Source organism: Scyliorhinus canicula, chromosome 7 (assembly GCF_902713615.1).
Source record: "Scyliorhinus canicula chromosome 7, sScyCan1.1, whole genome shotgun sequence".
In the NCBI taxonomy this organism is placed as follows: domain Eukaryota; kingdom Metazoa; phylum Chordata; class Chondrichthyes; order Carcharhiniformes; family Scyliorhinidae; genus Scyliorhinus; species Scyliorhinus canicula.
This window is the reverse complement of record NC_052152.1, coordinates 5,915,371-5,939,939: the sequence shown is the minus strand read 5'-3', so window position 1 is coordinate 5,939,939 and position 24,569 is coordinate 5,915,371. Positions and strand designations below refer to the sequence as shown.

General features: G+C 48.3%; 1 protein-coding gene across 1 annotated transcript in view; it reads right to left on the bottom strand.

Moving 5' to 3' along the window:
* The window catches only part of robo1 (roundabout, axon guidance receptor, homolog 1 (Drosophila)), a 738,067-nt gene extending 714,356 nt beyond the window's left edge, over window positions 1-23,711 (bottom strand). The window contains 1 exon segment of the mRNA XM_038801251.1: window positions 23,526-23,711. The gene's annotated coding sequence lies outside the window, so the exon portion shown is untranslated.
* Window positions 23,712-24,569: the final 858 nt, after the last annotated feature.

The following is a 24,569-nucleotide window of genomic DNA, read 5'->3' as shown; positions in this document are numbered from 1 at the left end:
TGCGAGGGGGATGTGTGACCCTGCCATCTGGAAAACAAGATTATTTGATCATCACCTTATTGTTGTTTGTGGGATCTTGCTGTGTACAACTCAATAGCAGCCTTTCCTGCATTTATGACAGTGGCTATATTTCAAAAAATATTTTGTTGTCTGTTACACTGTTTGACGGTATCTGGAGGTCTTTTTGAAATGCAATTATTTCTGTTTGTTCATCCACAATATAATATTAATTCAAACCAAGTCTTGTTCAGGTATCAGCCCTAGTGCTCACTGGAATGCACCCCCATCATTAAAATTCCCACTGTTGTATTTAAATTAATCCATGGAAATGCCCCACCCTCTCTGTAACCTCCTCCAGCCAGTAAAACCCTTCCTCTCTCCGCAACCTCCTCCAGCCCTTAGAACTCTCCCTCTCCCTATAACCTCTAACAACACTCCCTCCTCTGCAACCCCTTCCAGCCCCTACAACCCTCCCTCTCTCCGTAACCTCCTCCAGCCCTTAGAACTCTCCCTCTCCCTATAACCTCTAACAACACTCCCTCCTCTGCAACCTCTTCCAGCCCCTACAACCCTCCCTCTCTCTGTAACCTCCTCCAGCCTATCGAACTCTCCCTCTCCCTATAACCTCCACCAACACCAACAACACTCCCTCCTCTGTAACCTCTTCCAGCCCCTACAACTCTCAATCACTCCATAACCTTCTCCAGCCCCCGGGTTAGTGTGCGGTCAACTACAGCCCCACATGCCCAGGAGTCACACCACAATTGAATTAACTAAGAATTCTTATAAAAATGTCTGATGTCTTTGGCTCTTAGCTGCCCAGTAAGTACAGTCACCAGGTTTGTAAGTTATAACACAATGGCTGTTTATTTATAACAAGATTAGCGGTGAAATACGCAGCAGGTACAGTTAGTTAAATATTAATAAGTAGCAAACTCCCACTCTACCTTGCCTCCCCCACCCTCTGCCCACACAAATAAGACAAACACAGAGGGGGGGGGGTCCTTGCTTTACAGTCTCTACTGTCATGTGACTGTCACTTTAAGAAAGTTTTTTTGTCTCATTACATGGCTTCAGTGATGTCATTGTGTGGGTGGAGCTGGGCTGTGGCTCTGTGAGTTTTTACTTTCACTTTGAGTTTGGACTGGTTTGAACTGCGCAGGTTGAAAGTGTTTTTCTCCATCTGCATTTCAAAAGCTGCTCCAGACTGCTTGGTAACTTAAAATAGATAATTGCTTTCTGGAAGGAATTCAAATCTGGTGTTTGAGAAGGGGATCAGAGTGTCAATAACAAGCCTTACACCAGTGAAAATGCCGTGTGCTGAGCCACGCCTTGGAAAAGGGGTTTCTGCTTTTACTTGGATTTTGTTATTGAACTGGAACAGTTAAGGGGGAATTCATTAAGGGTCAAACAGAGATTACTGTAGCTATGTGGGGTCCTTATGTTTGTAGTTGATAAAAATTCTTGCTGTGTGTGTTTATACAAATGTTAACTAAATTCTTAGAATAAAGCTTTTTTTTTATTAAAAGTGCCTAAGAAGTCTGTTGAATAACACCTGAAAGGTGGACTCTTGTGCTCATCCCAACCAAATTCAAGATAAAGGTATAGGTCAGGTGAACTCCATAATATACTTTGGAGTTTTTTAAATGCCAGCCCATAATTTTCCTGCTGAGATAGTCCCTGTGTCATTAGGCTTAGCTCTCTGTTCCCTTGTTTTCACCTTTCTTTTATTTTTGCCGTTACATTTTTGATCCATGGCTGTTCAATGGACCTATGACTTTAAGGCAAAGCAGCCTTTAATTCAGACAAGCAGATTCCAGGAGGCTGTGCTATTTCAGACTGACAAGTGGGGATTGGCTGGCCCCCAGAGGTGACTCAGTCTGATTGATGGGGCGGGTGGCCAATGAATTGGCCAGAAGGCTGTGATCTGCCCGGTAACAGGTGGTGATTGGATATTGTCCGTCTGGATTTTTTCCTCAGAGTCACGAGGAGGCGAAGAGATCCAACTGAATCCTCACCAGAAATACTGCTGCAAAGCCTCTCCAAAGAAGATCAGTTAACTCTCTGTTCGTGGCCAGCCTTCAGGAGTCCAACACCCACAGGCTCCGTATGCTTCACCCGATGCCTGCGTCTATGTATTTACATTGTGTATTTATGCATGTCCTTTGTTTTTCATGTATGGAACGATCTGTCTGGACTGTACACAGAACAATATGTTTCACTGTACCTCGGTACATGTGGCAATAAATCTATTTCTAAAATTGGATTTTCCGTGAGAGAGAGTTAACTGATCTTCTTTGGAGAGGCTTTGCAGCAGTATTTCTGGTGAGGATTCAGTTGGATCTCTTCGCCTCCTCGTGACTCTGAGAAAAAATCCAGACGGACAATATCCAATCACCACCTGTTACCGGGCAGATCACAGCCTTCTGGCCAATTCATTGGCCACCCGCCCCATCAATCAGACTGAGTCACCTCTGGGGGCCAGCCAATCCCCACTTGTCAGTCTGAAATAGCACAGCCTCCTGGAATCTGCTTGTCTGAATTAAAGGCTGCTTTGCCTTAAAGTCATAGGTCCATTGAACAGCCATGGATCAAAAATGTAACGGCAAAAATAAAGAAAGGTGAAAACAAGGGAATAGACAGTTAATAAACAAGAAGGGACAGGGAAGGCGAGATTAGAAAGAGAAAAAGATTTGAAAATAACAAGCACAATGAGGAGAGGATTCTGAAAGCTTCCTCTCTCTGACCCCATCAGACAACTAAAGTTAGGAGGGTCTCACAGAGGTAATGTTACTCATAAACCAGAGGCCTGGACTAATGCGCTGGAGACATGAGTTCAAATGCCAATGTGGCAGTGCAGAGAATTTAAATTTAAGTCCAATGAATAAACTGTTAGCACTGTTGCTTCACAGCGCCAGGGTCCCAGATTCGATTCCCGGCTTGGGTCACTGTGCGGAGTCTGCACGTTCTCCCCGTGGCTGTGTGGGTTTCGTCCGGGTGCTCCGGTTTCCTCCTACAAACCCTGAAGACGTGCTGTTAGGTGAATTGGACATTCTGAATTCTCCCTCTGTGTACCTGAACAGGTGCCGAAATGTGGCGACTAGGGGCTTTTCACAGCAACTTCATTGCAGTGTTAATGTGATAATAAAGATTATTCAAATTATTATTGACTTCATTAATAATGATCATGAAACCATTAGACTGTTGGTAAAAACCCATCTAGTTCGCTGTTGTCCTTTTGGGACGGAAATCGGTCGCCCTTACCTGGTCTGGCCTACACGTGACTCCAGACCCACAGCAATGTGGTTGATTATTAACTGTGTCTGAACTGGCTGAGGAAGAGGTGCTGTGGCTGTGCCTACATCAGATGGAGTGGAGGGGTTCAAGGAAGTGCTCAGTCACCACCTTCTCAACGGCAATTCTGGGTGGGCAATAAATGCTGGAGGAGCTGCCGTTGACACTCTAACTCTAGGGTCAAATCAACAAGTCGACTGCACAATCAATGAGTTACAATTTGAAACTGCAGCACATGAGAAAGGTCATTGGGTCTACGCTGGGGTTTCTGCTCCACAGGAGCTGCTCGTTCAGAAGTATTATCTATAAAGGCACTTGGCTTCCAGAAGGCGCAAATCTCTGCTTTTCTCACATCTGCTGGAGCTCTGTTGTGTAAACAGAACATCTGCACCCAACACAACAGCAGACAGGACTTTGCACAGGCTCACTACTCTGTGAGAATGCTTCTGGGAGGGAGGAGATGACATTTAAAGCATTTATATTCCCTCATAAAGAATAAAATATGGCCCTTTGTCAATAAGAATTGTAAGCCCTGTGAAAGACGGAGGATTAATGAATAAATCCGGCTGATCCTTAAACGGCCCCATCGTTATCTGAAAGTGGGTTTTCATTGTGATATGAAATGAGAAGTTGCTGATATGTCAGAGAGCAGGGGGAAGTCTCCACAGCGAGTGAAAAAGAATTATTCCGCTCCCAACCTAAATTGAGGTTTACCACCAAAATGGGATTTCACAGCATAAAAAGGTAATTGAAAAGCAGAGTCCCAGATTATACCGCAGCCAAACTAAGAGGGCGGGAATTTGCCACGCTGTTATTCAGAGGCTGGAGCTGTTGCCCAGACACTGTCCAAACTAATACTGTCCCATCTAACAGCGTCCTGTTAAACAGCACCAATTAAACACTGTCCCATCTAACAGCGTCCTGTTAAACAGCACCAATCAAACACTGTCCCATCCAACAGCGTCCTGTTAAACAGCACCAATCAAACACTGTCCCATCCAACAGCGTCCTGTTAAACAGCACCAATCACACACTGTCCCATCTAACAGCGTCCTGTTAAACAGCACCAATCAAACACTGTCCCATCTAACAGCGTCCTGTTAAACAGCACCAATCAAACACTGTCCCATCCAACAGCGTCCTGTTAAACAGCACCAATCAAACACTGTCCCATCCAACAGCGTCCTGTTAAACAGCACCAATCAAACACTGTCCCATCCAACAGCGTCCTGTTAAACAGCACCAATCAAACACTATCCCATCCAACAGCGTCCTGTTAAACAGCACCAATCAAACACTGTCCCATCCAACAGCGTCCTGTTAAACAGCACCAATCAAACACTGTCCCATCCAACAGCGTCCTGTTAAACAGCACCAATCAAACAGTGTCCCATTTAACAGGGTCCTGTTAAACAGCGCCAATCAAACACTGTCCCATCTAACAGGGTCCTATTAAACAGCACCAATCAAACACTGTCCCATCCAACAGCGTCCTGTTAAACAGCACCAATCAAACAGTGTCCCATTTAACAGCGTCCTGTTAAACAGCGCCAATCAAACACTGTCCCATCTAACAGGGTCCTATTAAACAGCACCAATCAAACATTGTCCCATCTAACAGGGTCCTATTAAACAGCACCAATCAAACATTGTCCCATCTAACAGGGTCCTATTAAACAGCACCAATCAAACACTGTCCCATCTAACAGCGTCCTATTAAACAGCATTGTGGTGGCATTGGAGGCAGTTCAGAGGAGGTTCACCAGATTGATTCCGGGGATGAAGGGTTTGACATATAAGGAGAGATTAAACAGTTTGGGTTTATACTCGCTGGAGTTTAGAAGGATTGAGGGAATCTGATTGAGGTATATAAAATACTAAATGGGATTGATAAAATAAACATAGACCAAATGTTCCCCCTTTTGGAGCAATCTAGAATGAGAGGTCATGGATATAGGTTGAGAGGCGGTAGATTTGGAACTGAGATGAGGAGGAACTACTTCTCACAGAGGGTGGTGAATTTGTGGAACTCGCTGCCCCATAGTGCGGTGGAATCTGAGTCATTAAATGGTTTCAATAAGGAGATAGATATCCATTCAGATAATAATCTGCCTTCCTATTTTTGCTGCCGAAAGCAGATAACCTCACATTCATCCACATTACACTGTATCTGCCATGCATGTGTCCACTCATTCAACTTGTCCAAATCCCGCTGAAACATCTCTGCATCCTCCTCACAGCTCACCCTCCCACCCAGCTTTGTGTCATCTGCAAATTTGGAGATATTGCAGCTAGTTCCTTTATTTTCCCTCATGCCAACTAGTTTTCTATCTATTTCTACCTTGCATGGGGAACTGTTTCAGGGAAAACAAGGTGATCAGCATAAAGATACAAGGACATCGTAAAAATGAGCCGTACAATCTTCTCTCCTGCATGTCTCATGAAAAAACGTTGCAGCCCACTGGCCCTGGTGGAGGAAAGGACTGAAATCCAGTTCAACGTGGTTCGAGGATCATCTACACCAAACTCGCAAACTTCAACATGTCCAGAGGAAGTTCAGAAGTGATGCAGCTTCAGTCGTTCCCCAAATACCAGCTACAAGAACGCGAACCGCCCGTTCTGTGGATGCCCATTGCTGAGCCTGCAATGGATCTTCAGCGGACCCACAAGAGGTTGATGAAGCCACTCACGGCTCGGACATACTCGAGGAGTCTGCCATCGTACGATGCTCAACTCCGACAGCACAGGACATAACCACAACCTTCAACGCATTTAAAATGTGCAGTCAGCAATGCAACAAGACCAACAGGATTCTATTAATGACATGAGTAAGGAATGATTCATTTTTTCAAAGTTGCATTTAGATAGCATCTATTACATAGTAAAATGTCCCAAAGTGCTTCACAGTAGGGTTTTCAGGTAACAATTAAACACTGAGCAATATCAGGCAATTAGAATTATAGACACCCTACAGCCCTGAACGAGGCCATTCAGCCCATCAATTCTGCACCAGCCCTCTGAAAGAGCACCCTACCTAGGCCCACACCCCAACCCTGTAACCCAATGACCACACTCAACCTATTTAAACAATAAGGGGCAATTTATAATGGCCAATCCACCTCACCTTTGGGAGGAATCTGTAGCACCCAGTGGAAACCCACACAGACACGGGGAGGAAGTGCAAACTCTACACAGACAGTCACCCGAGACCGGAATTGAACTTGGGTCCCTGGCACTGCCAAGCAGCAGTGCTAAGCACGATGCAGCCCAGCCAGGTGACCAAAAGCTTGGTCAAAGAGGTAGGTTTTAAAGGAAGGCCTTAAAGAAGGGGCGAGAGGCAGAGAGGTCGAGCAAGAGAACGCCACAGCCTGGAGACCAGGCAACTGAACGGACGGCTACCAATGGTGGAGCGATGGAAGTCAGGGATGCAAGAAGCCAGATTGGAGGAACACGGACACCTCGAGAGCTTGTTTCAGCTGGAGGGGATTGTAGAGATCGGGAGGGGAAAAGCCAGGGAGGGATTTGAAAACAAGGATGAGAATTTTTAAATGGTTTTTGCGAAACCCTCACTCTTTGCAATAACTCACTGGATGTGAAGTGTTTTGGTCTGCCTCTGAGGTGTGACGAGATGATCACATCAATTTGCGCCTTTCATTCTTTCACAGATAGTTTTGAAGCCCACTGAGTTAATGAACCACTTTCCTTATCCAGCTGGTTTGAACTAAATAGTAAAAGATAATGAGCGCGATTCTCAGCAGGGTGACTGAGGGGGGTCAAGGTGCAGGTGTATCTCTCAATTTAACTCCAGTTTGGTGACAAACATTCGGCACATACCCGGCTGATACCGGGGGGGGGGGGGGGGGGGGGGGGGGGGGGGGGGGGGGTAATCTTACGAAGAAAGGCCAGATAGACTCTGCCGGGAATTTCAGGAATTAATGAATTGTGACTTCAATAAGGACACTGGGATTCCATACCGTGTAAAATAAAGAAACGTAGTTTTAGTTGCAACACAATATATACGCGGCCTGGTAGATTCCCTGCATCATAAGAACTAGGAGCAGGAGTAGGCCATCTGGCCCCTCGAGCCTGCACCGCCATTCAATGAGATCATGGCTGATCTTTTGTGGACTCAGCTCCACTTTCCGGCCCGAACACCATAACCCTTAATCCCTTTATTCTTCAAAAAACTATCTTTATCTTGAAAACATTGAATGAGGGAACCTCAACTGCTTCACTGGGCAAGGAATTCCAATGATTCACAACCCTTTGGATGTAGAAGTTCCTCCTCAGCTCAGTCCCAAATCTACTTCCCTTTATATGTCCTTATCCGTTCCTTACTGACTGACTTTGTACACAGAGGTTAATAGAGACCCCCGCCCCGAGCATGGGTGCTCGTACTCCGCAAAGACCACAGGGAAGGTATCAATCCCACCCCGTAAATTCCATGTGGGATATCGCAGTGACCTTATTGAAATAAGACCCTGAGGGGAAGTGACAGGGTGGACATTGAAAATATGTTTCCCCTGGTGGAGCGACTAGATCTGGGGACATGGTTTCAACATTAAAGAGGGCGATGAGGGGAATTTTGTTCTCTCCAGGTGTGATGAATCTTTGAAACTCTCTTCTTCAGAGAATGGTGAGGCAGCGTCTATCAATATCTTTAAGGAAGAGGCCGACAGATTGTTCAAGGGAGTCAACGTTTACGTAGAATGTAGGATTATGGCCACAATCAAATCGGCCAAGTGTTTGATGAATGGTGGGGCAGGCTCAAGGGGCTGAATGGCCTATCCTGCTCCTAAAGAGTATGTTCATTACACTGGAAACAGCATTCAATCTATATAATGTGGCAGCTTGCTTCTAAATCGATCCCCACCAACCCATTATCTCCCCATAACCCTGTATCAATCACAAACTAATCCCACTGCCCTGTTCTCTACCCATTGCCCTGCTCAATCCCACTGGCCCACTCTCTCCCCATTGCCCTTCTCAATCCCAAATTAATCCCACTATCCCACTCTCTCCCCATTGCCCTTCTCAATCCCAAACTAATCCCACGGACCCACTCTCTCCCCATAGCCCTGTATAAATCCCAAACTAATCCCACTGACCCACTCTCTCCCCATAGCCCTTCTCAATCCCAAACTAATCCCACTGACCCACTCTCTCCCCATAGCCCTTCTCAATCCCAAACTAATCCCACTGACCCACTCTCTCCCCATTGCCCTGTAAAAACCCCAAACTAATCCCACTGACCCACTCTCTTCCCATAGGCCTGCTGAATCCCAAACTAACCCCACTGACCCACTCACTCCCCATAGCCCTGTAAAAATCCCAAACTAACCCCACTGACCCACTCTCTCCCCATAGGCCTGTTGAATCCCAAACTAATCCCACTGCCCTGTTCTCTACCCATTGCCCTGCTCAATCCCACTGGCCCACTCTCTCCCCATTGCCCTTCTCAGTCCCAAATTAATCCCACTATCCCACTCTCTCCCCATTGCCCTTCTCAATCCCAAACTAATCCCACTGACCCACTCTCTCCCCACCCTGTATCAATCCCAAACTAATCCCACTGACCCACTCTCTCCCCATAGCCCTGTATCAATCCCAAACTAATCCCACTGACCCACTCTCTCCCCATAGCCCTGTATCAATCCCAAACTAATCCCACTGACCCACTCTCTCCTCACCTGTATCAATCCCAAACTAATCCCAGTGCACTACGCTCTCCCCACAGCCCTGTATAAATCCCAAACTAATCCCAATGTCCCACTCTCTCCCCATAGCCCTGCTCAATCCCACACTAATCCCACTGACCCACTCTCTCCCCATTACCCTTCTCAATCCCAAACTAATGCCACTGACCCACTCTCTCCCCATTGCTCTTCTCAATCCAAAACTAATGCCACTGACCCACTCTCTCCCCATAGCCCTGTAAAATCCCAAACTAACCCCACTGACCCACTCTCTCCCCATAGGCCTGCTGAATCCCAAACTAATCCCACTGCCCTGTTCTCTCCCCATTACCCTGCTCAATCCCACTGGCCCACTCTCTCCTCACCCTGTATCAATCCCAAACTAATCCCAGTGCACCACGCTCTCCCCACAGCCCTGTATAAATCCCAAACTAATCCCAATATCCCACTCTCTCCCCATAGCCCTGTATCAATCCCAAAACTAATCCGACTGCCCCACTCTCTCCCCATAGCCCTGTATAAATCCCAAACTAACCCCACTGACCCACTCTCTCCCCATAGCCCTGTAACAATCTGAATTTAGTTCCACATTCTCACTCTCTCCCCATATCCCTGTATTGATCCCAAACTAATCCGATAGTTCCACTCTCTTTCCATAGCCCTGTATCAATCTCCAAACTAATCCCACTGCTCCAATCTCTCCCCTGGGCCTTATATCAATCCAAAAGTACTCCCCCTGGCCCTCCCACTCTCAATAGTATCAATGCCCACTCGCCCACTTGTATCTTGCCCACTAACTCCACGGTGCCCTGCATGGATCCCAAAGTAACCACACTGCCCCACTTTCTCTTGTAGCCCTGAATCAATTCCAAACTAATCTCACTCTCTCCCCATAGCCCTGAATTAACCCCAAAACTAATTCCAAAGCCCCAACCGGTCCCCATAGCCCAGTATGAATCCTAAACTAATCCCACTGCCACACTCTGTCCCAACAGTCCTGTATCAATTGTGGCGATTAGAGGATTTCAGGAATATAGGCTTCTAAATTTTGAGACAAGTTAAGAGTTAAAAGTGAGCGGGCCCGGTATTGAGTGTCTGGCCACAATGGTCTTGCTTTTAAGTAGGATTTTGTTTTGTTTCTAGTAAATAGCAGGTGAAATTGAGAAAGGAATGTGATTTTCAGTCTGGGCTAATGGACTGTGATGTCTCTCGGGAGTTTATGTGCTTTGCTACCTGCAGAGATAATGTGTGGGATTCTCCGTCCCAGCACGCCCGGATCACATTCCCCAATGGGGCGGAGAATCGGACTTGGGGTAAAATCGGGCTCGGCCCCTGAACGTGATGCTCCCCCCCCCCCCCCCGCTGGCGGCAGGACCGAAGTCCACGCCGCACGCCAGGGAGAGCTTGGAAATAACTGCAACTGGGTCTTAATGACCCATTGCCATCTATTTAGCGGTCCCAGCACCCTATGTTCCGGCCTCCTGCGATTCTCCAGCCCCGTGACCGGGAATCACGAGGGCGTTGATCACTTGTACCTTTTACCAACGTGGCTCCTTTTACTAATGCCAGGACCCGCTGATAGAGGCAAACTAAACCCATCTGAGGACCACCCCCCAACAATGCACTGCCTGCCCACGCCTCCTCTACCAGAGTTCCCCCCACCCCCACAATGCCCCAAGGGACCGCTGTAATAGGGAGACCCCCACAGAGACCTCTGCAGTGGGTAGTCCCCAAACAGGATCCCTGTAAAGGGCGGACCCCAACAGGGACCCCATGCCTAAAGGAACCCTCACCACAAATCACCCCCCCCCCCTCCCTCACACACAAAAGGGACCCCTGTCTAGAGAGCCGTCCAGACTGGACTGTGGAAAGCATTATTGCTGTCATACTTACCTTGCAGCTCCATGTGTCCATTCCTTGAAGGAGAACAGTTTCTGCTTCCCACAGATCCACGAGCTGCAAGCCATTCATAGCTTTCCAGCAGTGGCCGTTGATTGACAGCACTGCATACTATGTATAGCCCTGTATCCGTCCACAAACTAATCCCACTGTCCCATCCTCTGCCTATAGTCCAGTAGCAATCCCAAACTCATCCCACTGCCCTGCTCTCTCCACATATCCCTAAATCAATCCCAAACTAATCCCACTGCCCTGCAGCTTTGATCTATTCATCCCCCTTCATGGTTTTGTTGCCTAAGTAGTTAAACCCCAATGTTTGGAAATATTGACCACATCAAAGAGATGTAAGTGAATTCCAAGCACCAAGTGCATTCCAATCACCCAAGTGTGTGATTTCACTGCAGCATCTCAGTACTGGGCTGCCCGCTCAAGATGGCAGCCCATTAGTGGGAATCCCTCCAATTCCAGGCCGTGCATTGGTTTGCATCGAAATACTGAATTGCATCCCAAGGGGATCATAAACTGGTGTAATACACCAGGACAATAAGGACAGTATTACGGTGGCTGAGAGGACATTTGATGAGGACTCGAATACTGAGGTAGTATGGGCTGAGTTAAGAAACAGGAAAGGAGAGGTCACCCTGTTAGGGCTTTTCTATAGGCCTCCGAAAAGTTCCAGAGATGTAGAGGAAAGGATTGCAAAGATGATTCTGGATAGGAGCGAAAATAACAGGGTAGTTGTTATGGGGGACTTTAACTTTCCAAATATTGACTGGAAACACTATAGTTCGAGTACTTTAGATAGATCCGTTTTTATCCAATGTGTGTAGGAGGGTTTCCTGATGCAGTATGTAGATAGGCCAACAAGAGGCGAGGCCGTATTGGATTTGGTACTGGGTAATGAACCAGGACAGGTGTTAGATTTGGAGGTAGGTGAGCATTTTGGTGATAGTGACCACAATTCGATTACGTTTACTTTAGCGATGGAAAGGAATAGGTATAAACCGCAGGGCAAGAGTTATTGCTGGGGGAAATGCAATTATGATGCGATGAGGCAAGACTTAGGATGCATTGCCTGGAGAGGAAAACTGCAGGGGATGGACACAATGGAAATGTGGAGCATGTTCAAGGAACAGCTACTGCGTGTCCTTGATAAGTATGTGCCTGTTAGGCAGGGAGGAAGTGGTCGAGTGAGGGAACCATGGGTTACTAAAGCAGTTGAATCACTTGTCAAGAGGAAGAAGGAGGCTTATGTGAAGATGAGACGTGATGGTTCAGTTGGGTCGCTTGAGAGTTACAAGTTAGCTAGGAAGGCTCTAAAGAGAGAGCTAAGTAGAGCCAAGCGAGGACATGAGAAGTCTTTGGCAGGTAGGATCAAGGATAACCCTAAAGCTTTCTATAGGTATGTCAGGAAGAAAAGAATGACTAAGGCAAGAGTAGGGCCAGTCAAGGACAGTAGTGGGAAGTTGTGCGTAGAGTCCGAGGAGATAGGAGAGGTGCTAAATGAGTAATTTTCGTCAGTATTCGCACAGGAAAAAGACAAAGTTGTCGAGGAGAATACTGAGATACAGGCTAATAGACTAGGAGGGCTTGAGGTTCATAAGGAGGAGGTGTTAGCGATTCTGGAAAGTGTGAAAATAGATAAGTCCCCTGTGCCAGATGGGATTTATCCTAAGATTCTCTGGGAAGCTAGGGAGGAGATTGCTGAGCCTTTGGCTTTGATCTTTAAGTCATCTTTGTCTACAGGAATAGTGCCAGAGGACTGGAGGATAGCAAATGTTGTCCCCTTGTACAAGAAGGGGAGTAGAGATAACCCCGGTAACTATAGACCAGTGAGCCTTACTTCTGTTGTGGGAAAAGTCTTGGAAAGGTTTATAAGAGATAGGATGTATAATCACCTGGAAAGGAATAATTTGATTAGAGATAGTCAACATGGTTTTGTGAAGGGTAGGTCATGCCTCACAAACCTCATTGAGTTCTTCGAGAAGGTGACCAAACAGGTGGATGAGGGTAAAGCAGTTGATGTGGTGTATATGGATTTCAGTAAAGCATTTGATAAGGTTCCCCACGGTAGGCTATTGCAGAAAATACAGAGGCTGGGCAGCACGGTGGCACAGTAGTTAGCATTGCTGCCTACAGCGCCAACTGCGGCAGCAATTTGGCCTGCACAAAATGTCGGACAAGGCTCCCATCTGCAACAACCATAGGTTCAAACCAGCACTGACTGACGCCACCTTCAAAAGGTGGAGGCAGGACGGGGGGGACACTGACAGTCAGGGACCTATACACGGACGACAGGATCGCAACACTGGACGAACTGACAGAGAAATTTCAGCTAGCTGGGGGGAATGAGCTACGGTACCTGCAGCTCAAAAACTTCCTACGAAAGGAGACAAGGACGTACCCACAACCGCCACGACAGACACTACTGGAAGACCTACTGGACGCAAGTATCCTAGAGAAAGGGAACTGTAGTGACATGTATGACCGACTGGTAGATAGGGACGACACCGTACTGGACGCAACAAGAAGGAAATGAGAGGACGACCTGGGGATGGAGTTAGGGTGGGGACTCTGGGGCGAAGCACTGCATAGGGTCAACTCCACCTCCACGTGCGCAAGGCTCAGCCTGACGCAACTAGAAGTGGTACATAGAGCCCACTTAACGAGAAACCGTATGAGTAGGTTCTTCCCGGAGGTGGAGGACAAATGTGAGCGGTGCCAAAGAGGCCCGGCCAACCACGCCCACATGTTCTGGTTTTGCCCCAGACTTGTGGAGTACTGGACAGCCTTCTTCGAGGCTATGTCCAAAGTGGTGGGGGTGAGGGTGGAGCCATGCCCGATAGTGGCGGTCTTCGGGGTTTCAGACCAGCCAGATCTATTCCTGGGGAGGAGGGCGGACGCCCTTGCCTTTGCCTCCCTGATTGCCCGCCGTAGAATCCTGTTTGGCTGGCGGTCAGCCGCACCACCCAGAGCTGCAGACTGGCTGTCCGACCTCTCGGAATCTCTCCAAATGGAGAAAATCAAATTCGCCATCCGAGGGTCAGACGACGGCTTCCACAGAACGTGGGAGCCATTCATGCAATTGTTCCGGGACCTGTTTGTGGCCAACGTACATGAGGAAGAATAGTCGGGTGGCCAAGAACCAGGGGAAAATGGACGGGAATCGGGGGAAGGTAGCCGGGGGGGCTACGGGCTCGGTATGGGGGTTTTATGGCAAGCCAAGGCCCAAAACCAAACTATAAATAAATGCCTATAAACATGTGCCTCGGCCATATTGGGGAATGTAAATATGTATGCCGGCTAAAGGGGGCGGCCACAATTATTGTTATGAAGATGCTTACCTGTAAATATTATGTTAAATTTTTGTGTTTTCCTTTTTTTTTTCTCTCTCTCTAATAACTTGTAATTTTTCATATATAAAATATGAAAACTCAATAAAAAAACATTTATAAAAAAAAAATTGCTGCCTACAGCGCTCAGGACCTGGGTTCGAATCCGGGCCCTGGGTCACTGTCCGTGTGGAGTTTGCACATTCTCCCCGTGTCTGCGTGGGTTTCACCCCCACAACCCAAAGATGTGCAGGATAGGTAGATTGGCCACGCTAAATTGCCCCTTAATTGGAAAAAATAATTGGGTACTCTAAATTTATAATAAAAAATAAAAAGAAAAAAGAAAAAAAGAAAATACAGAGGCATGGGATTCAGGGTGATTTAGCAGTTTGGATCAGAAATTGGCTAGCTGATAGAAGACAAAGGGTGGTGGTTGATGGGAAATGTTCTGACTGGTGTCCAGTGTTACTAGTGGTGTGCCACAAGGATTTGTTTTGGGGCCGTTGCTGTTTGTCATTTTTATAAATGACCTGGAGGAGGGCGTAGAAGGATGGGTGAGTAAATTTGCAGATGACACTAAAGTCAGTGGAGTTGTGGACAGTGCGGAAGGATGTTACAAGTTACAGAGGGACATAGATAAGCTGCAGAGCTGGGCTGACAGGTGGCAAATGGAGTTTAATGCAGAAATGTGTGAGGTGATTCATTTTGGAAGGAATAACAGAAAGGCAGAGTACTGGGCTAATGGTAAGATTCTTGGTAGTGTGGACGAGCAGAGAGATCTCGGTGTCCATGTCCATAGATCCCTGAAAGTTGCCACCCAGGTTGAGAGGGTTGTTAAGAAAGCGTATGGTGTGTTAGCTTTTATTGGTAGAGGAATTGAGTTTCGGAGGCATGAAGTCATGTTGCAGTTGTACAAAACTCTGGTGCGGCCGCATTTGGAGTATTGTGTGCAGTTCTGGTCGCCACATTATAGGAAGGATGTGGAGGCATTGGAAAGGGTACAGAGGAGATTTACAAGAATGTTGCCTGGTATGGAGGAAAGGTCATATGAGGAAAGGCTGAAGGACTTGAGGCTGTTTTCGTTAGAGAGAAGAAGGTTAAGAGGTGACTTAATTGAGGCATACAAGATGATCAGAGGATTAGATAGGGTGGACATCGAGAGCCTTTTTCCTCGGATGGTGATGTCCAGCACGAGGGGACATAGCTTTAAATTGAGGGGAGATAGATACAGGACAGATGTCAGAGGTAGGTTCTTTACTCAGAGAGTAGTAAGGGCATGGAATGCCCTGCCTGCAACAGTAGTGGACTCGCCAACACTAAACGCATTCAAATGGTCATTGGATAGGCATATGGACGATAAGGGAATAGTGTAGAGGGACTTTAGAGGGGTTTCACAGGACGGCGCAACATCGTGGGCCGAAGGGCCTGTACTGCGCTGCAATGTTCTATGTTTTATGTACCGCTCCGGCGTGAGAATGTTGGATTCTGCATTTCTGAGACTACGTGGACTTTTACGACAGAAAAACCAGCGCCACCCCGGACCGATTCCGGTACCGTTGAGGGGCTAGCACTGGTGCCAAGTGGAACACAATCGATTCCAATGAAAAATGGTGTGGGATTTACCGGGCCCATGATTGACACTCAGGAGGCTGACAAGCTGCAGTCCCATATACACATTACACTCCCCATACACACTTACCCCAGCCAACAAGATGGCACTGGTTGTGCTGGAGCACGCCCATACAGCTGATGGGTCGGCTGAGGCCAGGGGGCACCCCGGGGATGCCCTGGGGGGACACCTATATGACCCATGGCACTAAGTGCACAGTGGGCAGTCAGCGGTGTGCGCAGCTGCGTGGCTGCCTTGCCGGCTGCGGCAATGACGCTCCGTGCCCATCCACCCTGGCCCCACAGCCCACCTCCTGCCCACCCCCCATTACTCCGCCCGGGCGAAGCCCCCCAGCCAGCAGCACAACTGTAGCAAACTATGGCGATATTGGACACTTTCCGTATCCCCTCTCTCTCCCTCAGCAGCCGCCACACCGGTTCCACGATTTTTTAAAGCACAAGTGAATCGCGCCGTTGGGAACTCAGCCCATTGGAGGCAGAGAATCGCGGAGGTTGATGGAACCATCACTTCACCAGACATGTGTTTCCGATGTGAATCTAGGCTTTAATCGACTTACTTCAGAGGCAGCCTGTTACCTGTCGATGGACTCGTAGTGACCCAGGCTGACTCTGGACACGGGTACTTATACAGCTGCACTAGGGGGAGGAGTCGTGGGTGGAGCCAAGGGTGGAGCCCAGTACAAGTTCCTGAGTGCTCCCAGCGCTACTCCCCCTAGTGGTAGGATAGCGCTACTGCGCTTACAAAGACAGTGTGAATTAACATATATACATCGATATTACATTCACCACATTTAGAACATAGAACAGTACAGCACAGAACAGGCCCTTCGGCCCTCAATGTTGTGCCGAGCCATGATCACCCTACTCAAACCCACGTATCCACCCTATACCCGTAACCCAACAACCCCCCCCTTAACCTTACTTTTTTTTTATTAGGACACTACGGGCAATTTAGCATAGCCAATCCACCTAACCCGCACATCTTTGGACTGTGGGAGGAAACCGGAGCACCCGGAGGAAACCCACGCACACAGGGGAAGGACGTGCAGACTCCACACAGACAGTGACCCAGCCGGGAATCGAACCTTAATACGGGGTCAGGCCCGCTAATGAGAATCGCGGAGGTACCGGAGAATACGGGGTCAGGCCCGCTAATGATATGCAAACGGTGCCTCCTGTACATGCAGAGTGAAATGTATTGACGCCATTTTTTGAGGTGACAGAGAATCACAATTTGGCGTCAAATCGGCATCTGCCGCAATTTTGGAGTCGGAAGCTATTCTCCGCCAAATCACATTTCCCGATTTTGCCGTCGGTTAACGGAGAATTCCGTCCATTCTCTCCCAAATGGAGAGTTCCACCCAATGTGTTTTCCAGCTTTGGGGAGATGAGATCATTGCTGGGTGGAGCCTAGCGAGGCAGTCAGTTTGGAGAAGCTTTGAGAGAGAGAGGAGCTGCCTGACTCTGGGTCGACAATTCTTTCAGAGTATGGTAGTTAAAAAAAAAGAGGAATAACACGTTAAACCAGAACAATCTTGGGCCGGATTCTCCAGCTGCACCTGCCCGGCAACCGGGAATTCCCGCCCAAGGTCAATGGATCTTTACCTGGTTTGTGTCCGGCGTGTGACGTTCCGGCGGCGGGAGGGGTGGAAGAATCCAGCTCCTTGTCTGAAGACAAGGAAGAGAAACAACCCAAATAAAGCAGCTATTTGAAGATATTCAGCCAGAGTCTGAAAGGGCTCCAACCAAAGCCTAATCTGCTGTATAAAGTAAGTAATACTCTACGTCCTGCTAATTTTAAATGGATTAAGAGCTGTATGCTTATTTTCTTGTTGATTGATGGGTATTTATAAGTTATTTTTGGGTGTGAAGTTAAAAGTTTAATACTGTATTCAAAATAAAGTTTTGTGTTAGAAATACCAAAACCCTATTTTTTCAAGCAATCACTCCTGGAATGAATCGTTCTTTTTCCGCACAGTCTAAACATAAACTAAAATATTGGGGTTTCAGTCCAGTTTCCGAGCCAGAGTTGGGGTCTGGCTGGGGATCATAATACAATCCCAAACTAATCCCACTGCCCCGCCCTCTCCCTATAGCCTTGTATCAATCCCAAACTAATCCCACTGCCCCGCCCTCTCCCTATAGCCCTGTATCAATCCCAAACTAATCCCACTGCCCCGCCCTCTCCCTATAGCCCTGTATCAATCCCAAACTAATCCCACTGCCCCGCCCTCTCCCTATAGCCCTGTATCACTCCCCAAACTAATCCCACTGCCCCGCTCTCTCCCCATAGCCCTGTATCAATCCCAAACTAGTTCCGCTGTCCCGCTCTCTCCCCATAGCCCTGTATCAATCTCAAACTAATCCCACTGCCCCGCCCTCTCCCTATAGCCCTGTATCACTCCCCAAACTAATCCCACTTCCCCGCTCTCTCCCCATAGCCCTGTATCAATCTCAAACTAATCCCACTGCCCCGCCCTCTCCCTATAGCCCTGTATCAATCCCAAACTAATTTCACTGCCCCGCCCTCTCCCTATAGCCCTGTATCAATCCCAAACTAATTCCACTGCCCCGCTCTCTCCCCATAGTCCTGTATCAATCCCAAACTAGTTCCTCTGCTCCCCTCTCTCCCCATAGCCCTGTATCAGTCCCAAACTTTCCCACTATCCCACACTCTCCCCAGAACCCTGTATTAATCCATAAAATAATTCCATTGGCCAGTTCACTCCCTATAGCCCTGTATCAATCCCCAAACTAATCCAACTGACCGACACCTTGTCCATAGCCCTGCTCAATCCCAAACTAATCCCACTGCTCCGCTCTCTCTGCATAACCTCCTATCAATCCTAAATTAATTCCACTGGCCCACTCTTTCCCAATAGCCCTGCATCACTCCCAAACTCATCCCACTGACCCACACTCTTCACATACCCTGCCCCACTCTCTCTACCTACCCATGTACTGACCCCACTGGCTCCATAGCCCTGTTACAATCCCAAACAAATTCCACTGCCCCACTCTCTCCATAACCCTGTATTAATCCCAAACAAATTCCACTGCCCCACTCTCTCTCCATAACCCTGTATTAATCCCAAACAAATTCCACTGCCCTACTCCCTCCACATAGCCCAATATCAACCTCTAAACTAATCCCACTGCTCCACTCTCTCCCCGTAGCCCTGAATCAATCCCGAATTTACCCCACTGCCTCATTCTCTTCCCTTAGCCCTGGATCAATCCCAAACTAATCCCACTGCCCTTCTCTCTCACCATAGCATTGTATCAATCTCTGAACTAATGCCACCGGTCCACTCTCTCCCCATACTTACTCCAAACTTACCCCACTGCAGCGCACTCTATGTATAGCCCTGTATCCGTCCACAAACTAATCCCACTGCCCCATCCTCTGCCTATAGTCCAGTAGCAATCCCAAACTCATGCCACTGCCCTGCTCTCTCTACATATCCCTAAATCAATCCCAAACTAATCCCACTGCCCTGCTCTCTCCACATAGATCTGTATCAATCCCTAAACTAATCCCACTGCCCTGCTCTCTCTCCATAGCAATATATCGATTCCAAATTAATTCCACTGCCCCACCCTCTCTCCATCGTCCTGTATCAGTCCCAAACTAATCACAATGTCCCACAGTCTCCATTTAGCCCTGTGCTAATCCCAAACTAACCCTACCGCCCTGCTCTCTCCACATTGCCCTTTGTAATCCATACTTTTAATGACTTCCTGCCCTTTTAAAAATTGTCGCAAGCTGTGTCTTTCTACCGTTCCCGTTGATTCAGTCTGCGCACCAACAACACTCTGCAAAGATCACTATCTGCATCCCCCAGTCAAACCCCAAAAGGTTATCTCGCCCTAAATTATGATAATTGACTCTACTCATTAACCCTTGAGATTCGCTGACTAACACTCGGACCACTGATCCCCTCCATATCCAATGACCCCCACTAGTTGATGAATAGTTAGTTCACTAGTTGCTGGGTGGCACAGTAGCACAATGGTTAGCAGAGTTGTTTCACAGCTCCAGGGTCCCAGGTTCGATTCCCGTCTTGGGTCACTGTCTGTTTGGAGTCTGCACGTTCTCCCCGTGCCTGCATGGGTTTCCTCCGGGTGCTCCGGTTTCCTCCCACAGTCCAAAGATGTGCAGGTTAGATGGATTGGCCATGTTAAATTGCCCTTAGGTTAGGTGGGGTTGCTGGGTTACGGGTAGAGTGGAGGTGTGGGCTTAAGTAGGGTGCTCTTTCTAAGAGCCGGTGCAGACTCGATGGGCTGAATGGCCTCCTTCTGCACTGTAAATTCTATGATTCTATGACCACATATTGACATTGTCTCCGTCCAGTGCTAATGGCCCCATCTGTTCAACTCCGTCACCATTAGGGGCTGGTTTAGCACACTGGGCTAAATCGCTGGCTTTTAAAGCAGACCAAGGCAGGCCAGCAGCACGGTTCAATTCCCGTACCAGCCTCCCCGAACAGGCGCCGGAATGTGGCGACGAGGGGCTTTTCACAGTAACTTCATTGAAGCCTACTCATGACAATAAGCGATTTTCTTTTTTTTTCCATTTCATTTCATCCACTAACCTCCAGCAGCTAACTACTCATTGTAGCTGCCGACCCACAGGCCACCAATGATCCCGTTCACTGGCCCCTGAGCCCATCTGTGCACCACGCTCCTCACTGACTGACCAGAGTTGGCAGACCCAACCCTGCTATAGTCCTTGTCTCACCCTCGCAGCTCCTGCAGTACAGTTCCAAACCACCAGCATTGCCACACACTCACTCCACCCAACAGTGACTAATAAGCAAGAGCAAGGATATTCATTCATGCAAAATAAATGCAAGAAGATATTAGAATTGATACCGATAAACAGAATGATGAATAATCCCCATCAATATTAATAAACACCCATTAACAGTGAGTAGTCAATGTGAAAATTCCATCTCCGTCTGTTAATGTTTCAACATCTGGCTCCACTGCACTACACAAAATTATAATTAATAAACTCACCCAATGTAGCAAAGATGAAAATTAATTGTTAAGGAATGGAGAGAAATTGAAAAATCTGGTGCAGCAAAAAGTGATCACTAATTGGAGAGGATTGGGTGGCTATCAGGCTGATGGATACAGACAGATGAAACACTGATTAATAAACAGTGCAGCGTATAGTGAGCTGGTGAGTGAATCAGACACGGTGCAGAGTATTGCTCCACGCATAAAAAATTCTCCTCCCTCACAGGGTTCATGTTGGATTGAGCCTCTGTGCATATATACTCCCCAGAGGTATCTCTATGTGTAGTGTTTCATCAGTAAATCTGGCAAGTTAGAAATTCCCCTCTTCAGCAGCAGTGCCTGGGCAGTGAGGCTGGATAAGTGCTCTCTACCTAATATCCTTCACACACGCGCGCACACACACACATACACAGGCACACAAAAGCACACATATATACACATACACATAGACACACACTCGCACACACACACACATACACACAAAAGCACACACATATACACAGGGACACAAACGCACACTAAACATGCACACACACACACAAAAGCACACACATATACACATACACATAGAGACAAACGCACACACATACACAGGCACACAAAAGCACACACAGGGACACAAACGCACACTAAACATGCACACACACACAAAAGCACACAAATATAGACAGACACAAACGCACAGTAAACATGCACACACACAGATACGCACACTAAGACAGACACATGCGCACAAACACAGATATACACACATGCAAAGACAGACACGTACACAGGTACACACACAAACACAGACACACAAACACACATACAGACACACAAACACAGACACACCAACTCAGATGCACAAACACAGACACACATGCACAGATACACATGCACACAAAAACACACATGAAAGCACAAGAACACACACAAACAGCAACAAATATAGACACACACACACACAGCCAAACAGATACACAGACACACAAACAGGTACACTGACAGAAACGCACACACGGATGCACACACAGGCACACAGTGCACAGGCATACAAATAAACAGACACACACACTCAGCCTCTGTCTTTCTCTGCGTTAACCTCCTCTCAAACTGCCCTCCTTAACTCAGTGACCTGGGGATCCATTGCCCCTGCAGATCGGCAGTCCAACAGCAACCGTCATCGCCAAACATCAACTTTCCCCGGAGCCCACAACAGGGATTTAAAAATTCAAACCAGCGATGGAAAGGAAGAAGTCCGGGAGAAATGAACTTGCTGCAAGGGAGCAGAGAATTTGGCCAATCTGTCAATGCTTTACACAGGACTGGGTGACCTGAAGAATGAGACAGATCAAGTAACAGCCAGACCAGGAGCAGACTGGTGGTGGTCCCTGAAGAATTTAGTTTATAAATTATGCAGCACACACACATGCTTTTGGTTTAACAAACGTGTTTCACAATTAACTGGTTTTAAACAGACAGAAGCAAGTTCATCTTTTTTCCATTCCTCAGCAGCCTCGAGTAAATCCCAGCAGGTTCTCTCTGACTATCCCACCCCTCCACCCTCCAAAAGATATAGAATTAGACCTGAGAAACCCAGAGAAAATTATTAGTAAAGGGGGAGTGGAAGAGAGAGGAGATGGAGGAATGGATATCATAAACATTCCTGACTCCCACCTTGTTCAAAACTAAAATCCCATTCAGTTTCTGTCCTGATACAGAGAAACGTTCCACAGCAACCCAGCCCACCCCCAGCAGAGTAGAAGAACCGGGTTAGTGGTCGTCAGCACCTTTTGTGCAATGTCTCTTTTGCGCCGGGGAATTTTAAAGACCTCACTGCCCCCCTCCTTGCGGATTGCAGCCTCCAGAGCGCTCAGTGTGTTTTACAACTCTTCACACACAGGGCTGGAAATGCTGGGGCTGAGCAAAGGCACCTGTGTGAGGGAGGGAGGGAGGGAGCTGACACTGGAGTTCTGGAATGTACACACACAGTCACACACATACACCGTCACACACACAGACACAGCCAGTCTCACACACACACGCAGTCACACAGACATAGTCACACACAGTCAGATAGTCACACACAGTCACGCACACACACAGACACACATACTCACACACATACATACATAGTCACACACACACACATACATACACATAGACACACTCACATAGTCACACACACACATACATACACATAGACACACTCACATAGTCACACACACACATACATACACATAGACACACTCACATAGTCACACACACACATACATACACATAGACACACTCACATAGTCACACACACACATACATACACATAGACACACTCACATCACAGTCACACACACACAGACACACTCACTCACACACATAGTCACACACACTCACACTTACACAGTCATACACACACACACACACTCACTCACACACACATAGTCACACACACTCACACTTACACAGTCATACACACACTCACACACACACATAGTCACACACACTCACACTTACACAGTCATACACACACACGCAGACACACAGACACACAGTCATACACTCACACACACACTCACCAGTACTTTGCACAGGAACATGCCCCCAACTGACTGCCCCCCCCCCCCCCCCCACCTCCCCCCGCAATAAAAAAACATACAGAGTGTGCACTTACCAAATCGGCGTTAGTTCAGACAATTGGTGCCTGGCCCATTGCAGGCAGCGGGCTGGGTTTGGAGTGGCTGCTTAAATCTCCGCTTTGCAACTTTTTCTGATAAAGGCAGCACCTGGAGATTCTGCACTTTGTGAGCAAGCTGCTACTGCAGAGAGGGCTGGAGAGGGGAAGGGTGGAGGGGCTGGCATTGAGACTGGGGGGGGGGGGGGGGGGGGGGGGGATGCAGCCCTCAGTCTCCCCTCCGGAGTGGCAATGCCCAGGCTGCTCAGACACACAGCAGCTCGCAGGCAATGCAGCACAGAGGCTGACAGCTCGCCCCTCTCTGCTGCCCACAGACTGCGCACTGCTGCTCAGGGAGCCTGCAGGGTCCTAGAGACACCCTGTCCCAATCTCAGCGCTGCACCACCCAGAAACTCCCGCTTCCCTCCCCCACCCCCTGCACCACCCAGAAACTCCCCCTCCCACCCTCCCCCACCCCCTGCACCACCCAGAAACTCCCCCTCCCTCCCCCACCCCCTGCACCACCCAGAAACTCCCCCACCCTCTGCACCACCCAGAAACTCCCCCACCCTCCCCCACCCTCTGCACCACCCAGAAACTTCCCCTCCCCCACCCTCTGCACCACCCAGAAACTCCCCCCTCCCTCCCCCACCCCCTGCACCACCCAGAAAATCCCCCCTCCCTCCTGCACCACCCAGAAACTCCCCCCTCCCACCCCCACCCTCTGCACCACCCAGAAACTCCCGCACCCTCCCCCACCCCCTGCACCACTCAGAAACTCCCCCTCCCTCCCCCACCCTCTGCACCACCCAGAAACTCCCCCCTCCCTCCCCACCCTCTGCACCACCCAGAAAGCCCCCCTCCCCCACCCCTTGCACCACCCAGAAACTCCCCCTCCCTCCCTCCCTCCCCACTCCGTGCACCACCCAGAAACTCCCCCTCCCCCACCCTCTGCACCACCCAGAAACTCCCCCTCCCTCCCCCACCCCCTGCACCACCCAGAAACTTCCGCTTCCCTCCCCCACCCCCTGCACCACCCAGAAA